We start from the raw sequence: 13,308 nt of genomic DNA on the forward strand, positions 1-13,308 counted from the left end.
CTTAAAAGAGCTTTTATCCGAAGTTTTGGAAAGATTTATTTTACTTTCTTCAGTGAAAATACAGCTGTGATCCCATCTGATGGGGTAATATGTCTGTTCCTCTGTCTTTCTGTCTATCCATGTTTGTGGCAATACTTAACAGTTATTCTAGGTGGTACAATTTGGGGGTCACTTGTTGATTTCCTTTTTGTACTTTTCTGTGTTTAAATATTTCATAATAAGAACTAATTAATTTTTAAAACAATAGAGTTGTTGCAACATATCAAAACAGGAAAAATTAATCTGTGATATTACCAGTCAGAATATGATGACTCTTAGGAAAATAAGTACTTGTAAGAGAACTCAGAGGAACTTCCGAGATGCTGCTCACATGCTGCCTTTTGATCTGGGTGCTGGTAGTCGGGTATATTCAGTTTATTTAAAAAATCATTGGATTAACGTGGTGGTACATGCCTGTAATCCCAGCAATTGAGAGGCTTTGGAGAGGGAATCCCAATTTCAAGGCAAGCCTTGGCAACTTAGTGAGATCCTATCTCAAAATAAAAATTTAAAAGATGTGGGGATGTAACTTCATGGTAGAATATCCCTGAGTTCCATCCCCAGTACCAAAAAATAAAATAAAATAATAAGTATGGTACTTTAATGAGATGAGAAAACATGTTAGAGTGTGAACAGAAAATGGGTTACAGAAATGTTATATATGTAGGTCTCGATTTTGTAAAACTATGTGTGGTATGGTTTTTGTTTTTGTTTTCATTACAAGGAAATGGGAGTAGGAAAAAATCCATCATAGTGTTAGCAGAATTTTTTGGATAATGAGATTATGGTGATTTATATTTTTCAGCATTTTCCAGATTTTCTTTGATTTAGATGTAATACATCTATCTATGACAGGGTAGCCAGCAACCTGACAGAGCAGGTTCTTGCTAGGAGGGGTGAGACACCTGGGAAGATAAAAAGTGTGAAATAATCAGTAAGAAATAAAGACAAAGCCAGAGATTAGATTTAAGAAGCAGGACACCTGATGGGTCTTCCAGCCCTGATAGGAACTAAAACTGAACAACTGAAAAAGGCCCCAATTCTTTATTTAGGGAAAGTAGATCAAAGGCAGGGATAAGGTTTCAGTGTGGCAGGATCTTGCAGTAAACACATTGTTTGGTGTTTGGCAGGTTATACCCATCTCCTAGCATAGGCTGTGAGCTGAGGCAGGGCACTAGCATGATCTGAATTTTCTCAAACTGGGGAATTTCACCCAGGAGGTCCCAGAAAAGCAGATTCCCTGACTTATATTGGCACAAACAAACCCATAATTCATATAAAGCTTCCAACAAAAAGCAATACCTTTTTTTTTTTTTTTTTTTTGCTGCTGCTGGGGATTGAACCCAGGGATGCTTTACCACTAAGCTATACCCCCAATCATCCTACTTTTTTAAATTTGAGGCAGGGTTTCTCTAAGTCTCACTAATTTGCCAAGTCTGGATTAGAATTTGCAATTCTGCTTCAGCCTCCTAAGTCTCCCTAGAAACTTACAGGTGTGTGCCATCACGCCTGGCAAAGCAACAAGAACAACAAAAAACAAAACAAAACAACAACCAAAAAAAAAAAGAAGACCTTAGAAGATGGAAAGATCTCCCTTGTTCTTGGATATGCAGAATTAATATTGTCAAAATGACCATACTACCAAAAGCATTATACAGATTTAATGCCATTCCAATCAACCCAAAGACATTCCTCATAGAACTAGCAAAAGCAGTCATGAAATTCATCTGGAAAAATAAGAGACCCGGAGTAGCTAAAGCAATCCTTAGCAAGAAGAGTGAAGCAGGTAGCATCACTATCCCAGACCTTAAACTATACTACAGAGCAATAGTAACAAAAACAACATGATATTGGCACCAAAATAGACTGGTAGACCAATGGTACAGAACAGAGGACACAGAGACCAACCCACATAATTGCAGCTATCTCATATTACACATAAGTGCCAACCACATAGATTAGAGAAAAGAAAGCCTCTTCACAAATGGTGCTGTGAAAACTGGAAATCCATATGCACAAAATAAAATTAAACCCCTATCTCTCACCATACACAAAACTTAACTCAGAGTGGATCAAAGACCTAGGAATTAAACCAGGAATTAATTAATGTATTAGAAGAAAAAGTAGGCCCAAATCTTCATCATGTTGGATTAGGCCCCACGTTTCTTAATAAGACTCCTATAGCGCAAGAATTAAAACCAAGAATCAGTAAACTAAAAAACTTTTTCTCAACAAAAGAAACAATCAGTGAGATAAATATAGAGCCTACAGAATGGGAGCAAATCTTTACCACACGCACATCAGATAGAGCACTAATCTCTAGGATATATAATACACTCAAAAACCTTAACACCAAAAACACAAATAACCCAATCAATAAATGGGCCTAGGAACTGAACAGACACTTCTCAGAAGAAGATATACAATCAATCATCAAACTTATGAAAAAAATGTTCAACATCTCTAGCAATTAGAGAAATGCAAATCAAAACTACTCTTTAAGATTTCATCTCACTCCAGTCAGAATGGCAACTATCAAGAATACAAACAACAGTAAATGTTGGAGAGGATGTGGGGAAAAGGCACACTCCTACATTTCTGGTGGGACTGCAAATTGATGCAGCCAGTATGGAAAGCAGTATGGAGATTCCTTGGAAAACTGGGAATGCAACCAACATTTGACCCAGCTATCCCACTCCTCGGTCTAGACCCAAAGGACTTAAAAACAGCATACTTCAGGGACACAGCCACATCAATGTTTATAGCAGCACAATTCACAATAGCTAAACTGTGGAACCAACCTAGGTGCCCTTCAGTAGATGAATGGATAAAGAAAATGTTGTGAGATATATGTGTGTGTGTGTGTGTGTGTGTGTGTGTGTGTATGTACAAACACACAATAGAATATTACTCAGCATTAAAAAAGAAGAAAATCATGGCATTTGCAGGTAAATGGATGGAGTTAGAGAATATCAGGATAAGTGAAGTAAGTCAATCCCAAAAACCCAAAGACCGAATGTTCTCTCTGATAAGTGGATGCTGATCTATAATGTGGGGAGGAAGCATAGAAAGAATGGAGGAACTTTGGATTGGGCAAAGGGGTAGGGAGGAGAGGAGGGCGCATGAGATGGACATCATTACCTTAGGTACATGTATGATTGCACAAATGGTACGAATCTGCATTGTCTACAACCAGAGAAGTGAAAAGTTGTGTTCCATTTGTATGCAGTGAAACAAAATGCATTCTGCTGTCAAGTATAACTAATTTTTAAAAATGAAATATATGTATATATATTTATATAGCTTTGACATCATATATTTATGTGTGTATGATGTCAAAGCTATATAAATATATATACATATATTTCATATATATATAAATATATATACATATATATTTTTTTAACTTATATAGGTTTGATATCATCTGTTCTACTTTTTCCCCTTCCTCTAGCCCCCAAGTTGAGTAATAGAACTATGCAAGGAAAATTTGGAAAAGTGACTCCAAAGAGAGCCAGGTGCAGTGACATGCCCCTGTATCCAGCTACTTGGGAGGCTAAGGCAGTTGGTTTGCTCAAATCCAAGAAGTCAAAGCCAGCTGGCAACCTAGTGAGGCCCTATCTGAATAAAACAAAAAAATAAAAATAAAAACAAGAACAACAACTCCCCCCCCAAAAAAAGGAGGAAAAAAGAAAAGAAAAAGAGGTTCAGTGAAACAAAAAGTTAAGGTCCCTGAGAAGTACAGAGATCTGCACAATCAGAAGCATTTGTAGAGAAAATCATAATTGGTGAGTCTGCTCAGCAAAGTTGACCATTCTCATAGTGTGCATATCTAAGTCAGGCAAAAGTCACTGTGTGCCAATCCTGAAAGTTTGTTGTAGGTTTGTAACATTTTTCCATCCCAGATATTTCATACTAAAAGTATAGATATCAGTTTGCTTTAAAATGTTTTGAATTGACTGCATATTTTCTTGTTCTCAGAACTTAAAAGAGAAAAGAAAACTAAATCTATTGAGAGCATTCGGTGTTGTACTAAGTTAAGGGAAAAAAATTACACAAGTTATATTCTTAAGGAAATATTAAAGGAGCAGTAAATACTAAGTGTCTTTCCTTAGTAACATTTTTCTTAATTCTGCTTAATACCACCAGGACTCGTGTTACAGAAATCCATAATACTTCCCACAAAGTAATGAAGCAATGCTAAGAAAAATGGGCTATGCAGGAATTTTTGGAGCTTGTGTTCAAGCATTTCTTCCCTCTGTCATTTCTATTTTGAGGAAAATGTTAGCACCTCATGAACTGAACCAAGTATCAGTGGGTCAAGCCATCTCTCTTGTTCTTTGTCTTCTCTTCCATAAGATCAGGGAATTGATTCTTGGATAATGCTCCCAAGTCTAGCAACTGTAGCTCAAGGGTCACCTGAACGAGCACCTGTAGTTTTTCCTAAATCCTGATCTTATAGTTATCCATTTGTATCTTGAAATGATCAAGCTCTCCTATACTCCAGCTGAAAACTTATTCTGCTGTTATTTCAATAGAGAGGCAGTGCATTTACTAAAACTACTGCTTAGTTGTTTTAGACCCATAGTAGTTCATTCCATCTGATGACCAACCAAGCAATCAAAAGTTTTTCCACCTATTGTGTTTTCTTAATATTACTGAATAAAGTAACTTAAATCAAATATAAAATATGAAAGTTTATTTCAATTCTTGAATAGTGTGTATATGATATTTTTAAATATATATTATAGGAAGCTTGTTTTTAATATTTTAAAAGGTTAAAGTAAGCTGACTTAAAATTTAAAAAGTCTTAACTATGTTGGCAAAAAACGTAGGCATAGCTAGTGGGAATGCATATTGGTAAAACCATGATTTAAAGAGTAATTTAGAAATGTTCAGTGAATTGAAAATTTCCATCCCTTTAACCCAGCAATCTGTATTGATACATGTGAAAACAGGAATGTTCACTGGCACATATTAAGAGCACAAAATTGTAAACAAGCTGTTTTTCCTAGTTTAGATACACAAATTGTAGCAGACTTATACAATGAAATACTGTGTCAGTTGTTAAAATATACTAACTACAAATACATCCTCCACATAGGTAAACCTCCAAAACAATATTTAAAAAGTTAACTTATAGGATAGTATAATATGAAGCCATTCATAGAAAATATAAAAATATGTAAAATAGTTATATGGTTAATGGATGCATTTTTTAAAAGTCATTGGTAGTGATCAGATCTTTATTAGTTTATTAGGAGATTAATTGAAATGTCTTAAAACATACTTGCAACTGATGAACATCAAGTGTAAATGCTGGTTACTTATCACACCAAGAGGAAAGAGGAATGAAATCTGGGAGATACGCTTGAGAGTGTCATTCAGATTTGTTAAATTTTATTCATGGTGTTGTCACTGTTTTTCTTTTGTTTTTTAATCTGTTCTTTATCTCTTTGTCTGAATTATTTTACATTTCAGTTATCATGAATTGGAATAATATTAAATATAAACTTTACTAAATATGAAATATTACAGATGTCCTCGACGACATTGAATTCTATTCTGTCCTGTACACCTTAATTCATTTGGTTTGCGTTTCACACTAAATCTAAAAACGTATCATTTTTTACTTTAAGGTTTATGTTTTTATAGTTTCTTTCATTTCCTAACTATGTGGTAGACCCCTTAAAATAATTCAGCTATTAAAATGCACCTGTGTGTTGCCTGAACTCTTACTTACTCTTGATTAGCCTGACAAGTCTTTTCTTCATAGGTGACCTTACATACTTCATTCCATGCTTAACTTTTATAAATTCCAAGTTAGAGGTCATATCAATGAGAGTTAACAAGTCCATATCAGGTTTTAAATAACAAGAAAAATACCTTAAAACTCTCAAAGAATTTTATAACAAAATTACAGTGAAATAAAATTAGTTTAACTCTTTAGATTCATTGCCAAGAAAAATATTTTTATTTATGTTAGCCATGTAATTGATTGAGGATAGTAATTGTTTCTTAAAAAGTTCAACAAGAAGAATCAACCATATTCTAAAATAAGCTTAAAGCAAGACATACCTTTCATAAACCTAATCACAGATGGTCTGACTTTAGATTGTGGGATACTGGCTATATTTCTTAGGTCTTATTTTGCAGCATTCTCATTAGTATAAAAGTTTCTGATGCCTAAGAACGTTCATGTATATATAATTTTTATATTGTTCATAGAAAATAGATTATGTATTTGCATTCTAAGGCAAATGCATACTAAGATTCTTCATTACAACCTAATATCATTTACTTACAAGACATTTTTACTGAACACATTATCACCAAGTTACTATGCTAAGTTTAATAAGACATAGTCCCTTCCTAAAGGAGCTCAGAGTTTAGTGAATGAAACAGACCAGAAATCTTTATAAGAAAAGAGAAAGGAAAATGTAATTCTGAAAGAGGCGCTGTAAGGACATGGTCAGTCATATTTTTATTTATTTATTTATTTATTTATTTTTTAGCTGTAGATGGACACAATACCTTTATTTTATTTATTTGTTTGTTTATGTGTGCCAAGGATTGAACTCAGTGACTCACGAACATTGTTCTTGGCAAGTGCTTTACCACTGAGCTACAACTCCAGCCTGGGCAGTGATATGTGTGATGGGTCTTGAAGAATGACTCATTCCACCAGCAAGAAGAAGAGGAGACAAGATTTCAGACATAGGGCATGGTCAGATCAACGACAAAAGATACAGTGTGTATCATGTTTTTGATAAATTATGTAGCTACAAATAGGTAGTGTAGAAAATGTATGTCTTAGAAAAATGAAAGTGGCTACAGATGAAAATGGGAAAAAGGTTAGAAACCAAGTTATGAAGACTTTGAAAGGAATTGTGAAGATTCTTTTTAGAGGTCACTGGTAGTAGTCAAATCTATTGTTAATTTATTAGGAAGATTAATTGGACAGGAAGAGAATAACTGAAGGGGTTCGTGATTATTTAGATAGGTAACTGGAGTTTTCATTTGAATGATTATCTGGATAATAGTATTTAAGTAACAAAAGTAGAAAATACAGAAGAAAATAGGAGAGAACAATAACACTGGAATTTAGTTTGGGACATGTTGACTCTGAGGTACTTGTGGAACATCAAGCTGGGGATTTACAGTAAGACCTTAATTTCTGTATTTCAGAGAAGAGCCAGATCAGCTATTTTTTAAATATGTATGCTCATGCATTATGTATGCACACACACTGGTCAAAGCTATCAGGATATAGATAATCATTTAAGGTAGGGAAACAGGGTGGGCACAGTAGCACATGCCTGTAACCCCAGCAACTCAGGAGGCTAAGGCAGGAGGATCACAAATTCAAGGCTACCCTCAGCAATTTAGCAAGGCCCTAAGCAAGTTAGTGAGAATCTGTCACAATATAAAAATAAAAGGGGCTGAGGATATGGCTCAGTGGTTAAGCACTGCTGGGTTCAATTCCCAGTATCAAAATAAATAAATAAATAAAAGGTAGGGAAACAGAAGAGCCTAGTCAGGAACACTTTGTGGGGTGAGAAGACGAATGAAGATGGAATTCTGTGAAACAGTAGAATGAACAAAGGAAAAGGCCAAATGAAAGGAGTGAAATATGGAATGAAAGTGTAGAGCAGATAAGAGTACGAGAAAACTCCATTCATTGAGGGAAACAGACAAATCATTAGTGCTGTAAGTGCTGTACTACTAGAGCACAAACTCACTAACTTGGCAATGAAGGTCTTTTAGAAAAGAATTTACATATAGGACCCGGGAGCTGAGTCTTGAATAAGAAAGAGTTTGTCTGAGTGGCTAGAGTAAAAGAAATGACATTCTGGGCAGAGGAAATAGTGGGTGCAGAGACCTAGGATGCAAAAGAACTTGGAATATTATAGAAACACTAGTTTGGTGTGGCTGAAGTATAGCATGTGTAGATTGGAATAACCATTTCTGATGCCAGAGAAATATGTTAGCGATAAGCTCTTAGAAAAAGTTTAGTAATGGTTTCTTAACTTGTTGCTTTCTAATTTTTTCATGTCCTGGCACCTATAGAAAAGTAGTAATGTGCTTAATGTGTTCCGAGTAAACAGAGAATGGTAAAAGATGCTGGAGGAACTCCAGCTACCAAGACCCACCTGGCTTCCTGGTGGTTTGCAGGGGACAGCATACCTCTAACTCATTTAGTAAGGAAGCCATGACTGTGCCACTGTAAAAATGACAAATCTGATCTGCATGGATCACCATCCCTATGTGAAGTTTAATTTAGGAGGATACAGGAAGGCTCATTAAGATAATTGATCATGATAGAATTCAAAGGTATAGTATATTGGGGAACAGTAATTCTAAGAATAGTCCATGAATGGAGAAACAGAGCTGGGATAGCTGGGGGTGGAGGCTAATTTGTTAAAATATGCTACTGAGTTAGCCAAACTTAAGCTAAAGGGCACAGTCCTCCACACCACTACATTGGCCCAAGGTTTCTGATGCCAACTGCAGGTTGAAATGTTTCCCCAAAACTACCCTCAGATTTAATCATTTGTTAGAACAACTCACCAAACTCAGGGAAGGGCTATATTTTGCATAAAACTTGATTACAATCAAAGGTTAAAAACTAGAATTAGCCAAAAGATGCAACAGATAGGGCAGATTCTGGGAGAGTTCCAAACAGAGCACTTCTGGTTTGCCCTATTGGCACTGAAATGTGGCAGTATGCTGAGAGTATGGCCAATCAAGGAAGCTTCCCCAGCTTCAGGGTCCAGAGTTTTTATTGAGACTTTATTACCTAGGAATGATTGAATTATTGCCACACGGTTGGACTGAATCTCCAGCCCTCCCCTCTCCCAAGAGATCAGGTGGATTAGTAAGTGACCCAAAACCCCAACTCTCTAATCTCACAGTTAATCTTTCTGGCGTGGTCGGCCCCCAGTCCTGATTTGTCTCTTATCTAGGGGCTCACTATGAGGTACCTCAGTGGCGTAAATTATTGTGTGGAGATACTGTGGGCCTTCCATGAATAATAAAAATCACTTCTATTATTTCGGTAATTCCAAGGCAGACTCTCAAGAGCTAAGACAAAGCCCCAGTTTCTTCAGAATATGAAGCCAGAGATATAGTGATAAATAAGACGTGAAGGTTCCTGTCTTCATTGAGTTGATGGTTGAGTGTTTTTTAAAGAAAAACTGCCTTAAAGGCATGTAATTATAGAGTACTGAGTGCTTTTGCTTTTGTAAAATCTTGCTCACTTGAAAATTTCTTTAGATACAACTTATCATTGTTTTTTTTCCCTGATTATGAACCTAAACCTTATTAGCTGAACTCAACAACCGATGCTTTTTTTCTTCTGTACCACCATAGCTTAAAATCTAACAAGACATTCAATAGTGAACACAATTTAAAATGTGGATATCTGAAATACTTTTCCTCTCAATGAAGATATAGAAAGATAATTTTTAGTCAGCTCTTCACCATCTGCTCTCCTTGAACTGGCTTTGTGGTTTGTCACTTCATCCTCACATGATGCCAGGGTGAAAACAGTGACAACAAAATCAAACCAGCATCTGTACATGTTGATACCAGTAGTCAGCATGGAGTTTCCTGTGACCAGAAAAAGAGGATATTAAGTTTGACAGGATGACCAAGAAGACATGTAACTGATGTCCCCGCCCCCCACCCTCAAATCTCTCCGAGGATCTTACAGGCTGAAGGACAGGAGGAAACCTGTATGTAATGCACTTGAATCTGGGGAGACAGATTGAGGCAAAGAAAATGCATTTTTTTATACACAAAACAAATACAGCTTCCAACATTAGTTTTTTATATTAATTCTCTTGGATTCAGTACATCTGAAGTCTGCTGAAGCAGTGTTTGGATAATAATGTGTGTTATAATAATGGTTGATATGATTAAAGTTGCTTTATACTTAGGATTTCATTTTCTCTTGAATGGACTTTTATCTTAAGTAGATTCTCATCCTCCACCCTTCCAGTTGCTACTAGTTAGTGTTGTACCGTGTTTTTTTCAAGTTACTCTGCAAGGACATATTGCTTTGAAGGATATCTTAGTTGAATAAGAGCATTTACTAAGTCATAGTGTTTCATGAATAGTGGTCTCATTCATAAAGATGATAATATGTCTATGATAAAAGATTGTTTTCTTATATAGTAGAACTATCTCATAAAATATTTTTTATACTTTACTTTGAAAAGTTAAAGTGTATCCCAGCCCCAGGCTAAGAAGCAAGTCCAGATAAGATCAAATCCTTTGGGGTTTATAGGAGGAAGGAATTATAAGCCAAAATTAAAAATAATTTTGTCATTTTAAATTTGGGGAAAATCCTTTATTTGTTCTGATGAAAATGTCAGTAGTCACAGAACTGTGGTAAAAATAATGAAAAATCACTGGCCTGGGTCTGCTTAAATTGAAAACATTTTTTAATTAAAATTTGACAGTATTTTGTGCTTCCATTGCCTAGCCACGTCCCATCTTGTTCTTCCATTCAATTCTCTTCTGGGCATGAATTACTTTAATTTTTAAATTAAACGATAAGGTATGCCATCCTGCTTCTTGATCTTTTTGTTTCTGCACTTCTTTGAAGGTCTTATAGTTATAAGACCATTTTCAACTGTAACTTTTCCAGGTGATTAAAAAGAGCCATTTTTTTTTAAAAAAAGACTGTTATTAATTTTTACTGGCAGATTTTTTTATTGCAAAGTATTTTTTAATTTGTTTAAATATATGCCAGCTTATACTTAACTGGTGGATAATACTGGTAATGCTTTGTCAGTATTTCAGTACAATTCTCCATGATGAGAAATCTATATCAGATGCTAATTATAGTAGTAATTAATTGTGACAAAAATTCAAGCCACCAACAAATAACAAAGGAAATATATATACAAACATAAAAGAAATTAAAGAATTAAAGACTTGATGGTAAAGAAAAGCTTAGGTCTTTTATTTTTCTCTTCCTTCTCTATTATGGTTCCTTTTGCTTAAGTGTGGGTTCATTATTTTCAAAGTTGAGACAATTTACTGAAAAAGATCTACCCATTTATTTCTAAGATTATGATTTTGGACTTTTGTTTATTATAATTAAATATAATAAAATAGGAAATGAGTTTTTAGAAATATATGTAGTTTGTTTTTAAAATATTTACCCTTTTTAGTAATCTTATTTTCCATATCTAAAGCTGACTAAACTTTTTGGGACTGTCAGCTGCTACGTTTCAAGTTTTTTACTTCTGTTGAATTGTGATATTTGTGATGAATTATACATTTTTTTAAGCTTTAAGATATCTTAGGTTATTATGCACTGGCCAATCACATATTATAGTATTGAATCTCTTAACATGAGAACCCTGAACTAAACATGGAAAATATTATTGTGATACTTTAAAAAGTTTGTTTCTCTTCCAAGGAGGAGAAAATGGATTCATTCCATACAAACATAAGACATTAATTTATTATGAGAGACTGTAAAGATTTAGAGTATGAAGTAAAAATGGATAAGTACAGTATATGACAGTATAATCAAAAGAAAGTAAAAACTACTTACCTTAGAACATACCAGACACACTGTTATTTAAACCATTTAGGAATGTAATTACACACAACTTTGATAAGCTTATCAATTGGGGTTATGTCTCTTAAATTTGCAGCTTTCAACATTACTGAATTTATAATATATCCCCTATATGTTAAATTAATATCTGTTCTTCACTTTGATTCAAAAAATATATCCTTCCCAAAAGAAATGAAATTTCAGCAACTTCACTTTACACTGCATGTTTTAAATGAAAGGAAAAACTTGCCAAATGCCACGTAAGCATCTCTTTGAATCTTTTTTCAAGCAAACCAGTTCTGGGAAGATGTCAAGGAAATGCAAACACTGTATCTAGATGAACGTAGGGAAATCTTTTTGTATGTAATTTTGTCTTTAAGTATGGATAATAATATTTTAAGTTTTCTTACAAAGTCTTTTATCTGTTAGGGATAAAAACCAAAGTATTTATTGATAAAATTATATCATAGCTAGAATTTGCTGTTAGATAATTCATAAGTGGAATAAACGATTGGATAAAACAGATTGACCAAATTTTGATACTTCCACTGTCGCGTATGTGTGTGTCTGTGTGCGTGTGTGTGTGTGTGTGTGTGTGTGTGGTGTGTGTGTGTCTGTGTCAGAAGGGGGAGGGGAGATTGATTGATTGGGTGCTGTGTGTTGCACCCAGGGCCTCATACTGGTTAAGTCCACACTCTACCCCTAAGCTACACCCCACCCCCTAGAGCTTGATCACTTTGAAACTTAGTGATTAGTTCCTCTTTCTTTCTTTCTTACATTAATCTTTCTGCTTTGTGTACATTTGAAATTTTTCATAATAAGTTTATTAAGGGTATAATTTCAGAAATTTTCATTTATCACATATTTTCACTGAAGATTGAACACTCACACTTGAGAGTATGATCTGGCATAAAGTCTTATATATTTAAACTAGTGCCTCAGTTCTTGAATTAAGTTCAGAGTTTCATCTATAAAATTTGGGAACTGGAATTAACTGCTTCCAAGGTCCCTTCCAACTCTTACGTGTCTAGAGGCCTATGAGAAATTAAGTGGAGAGACTTCAGATGACATCAGTAAACATCACATAGAAGAAGGATTGTCTTATCTTTTTATTAAAAATGTAGATCTTAGAGTCTGAGCCTTTAGAAGATAGGATAGGACCTTTTATTGGCCTTTTTATTCCAAGTGCTTAAGACATAATAGTTGCTCATCAAATGTGTTTTGAATGAGTGAAATTAATCTTTCCAGTTTTCCAGCTTCATTTTTATAGAAACCTATCCCCACTATTGTCAGTTTAAAGAGCTCTGTTTTTAGAATGTTTATTCACATCATTGAGAGAATTACACCCATCAAGCACATATCTGGAAAAGGTTGTGTTCCTTTACATATTGCTTTTATTGCTTAACATGTAATATTTAACACCATAAATGGAGAATAAGTTAGTGCTTTAAATTATTTGACTAAAAGTATCTTAATAATTCATTCTTTATATTTCCTCAGTGCACTTTTAATTTGGCTAAACAACAACAACAACATGATAAACTGTGAAAAAAAATTACTATTTTGACTTTATTTCCCTGTCAACAGAACAAATCTCCTAAAAATTTAAAGCACATCTTTCTAAGGTAACATTTACCTCCTCACATCTTTAGCAGCGATCAGACATGACATGGGACATATTCATTGACCCT

The 13,308-nt window shown here is 34.5% G+C and overlaps 1 protein-coding gene across 2 annotated transcripts in view; it reads left to right on the forward strand.

Annotated features, from left to right (window-relative positions):
- The window catches only part of Ap3b1 (adaptor related protein complex 3 subunit beta 1), a 230,536-nt gene that overhangs the window by 160,403 nt on the left and 56,825 nt on the right, over positions 1 to 13,308 (forward strand). The gene's annotated exons all lie outside the window — the stretch shown is intronic.

The sequence above is a fragment of the Callospermophilus lateralis genome, chromosome 5 (genome assembly GCF_048772815.1).
Source record: "Callospermophilus lateralis isolate mCalLat2 chromosome 5, mCalLat2.hap1, whole genome shotgun sequence".
Taxonomy (NCBI): Eukaryota; Metazoa; Chordata; class Mammalia; order Rodentia; family Sciuridae; genus Callospermophilus; species Callospermophilus lateralis.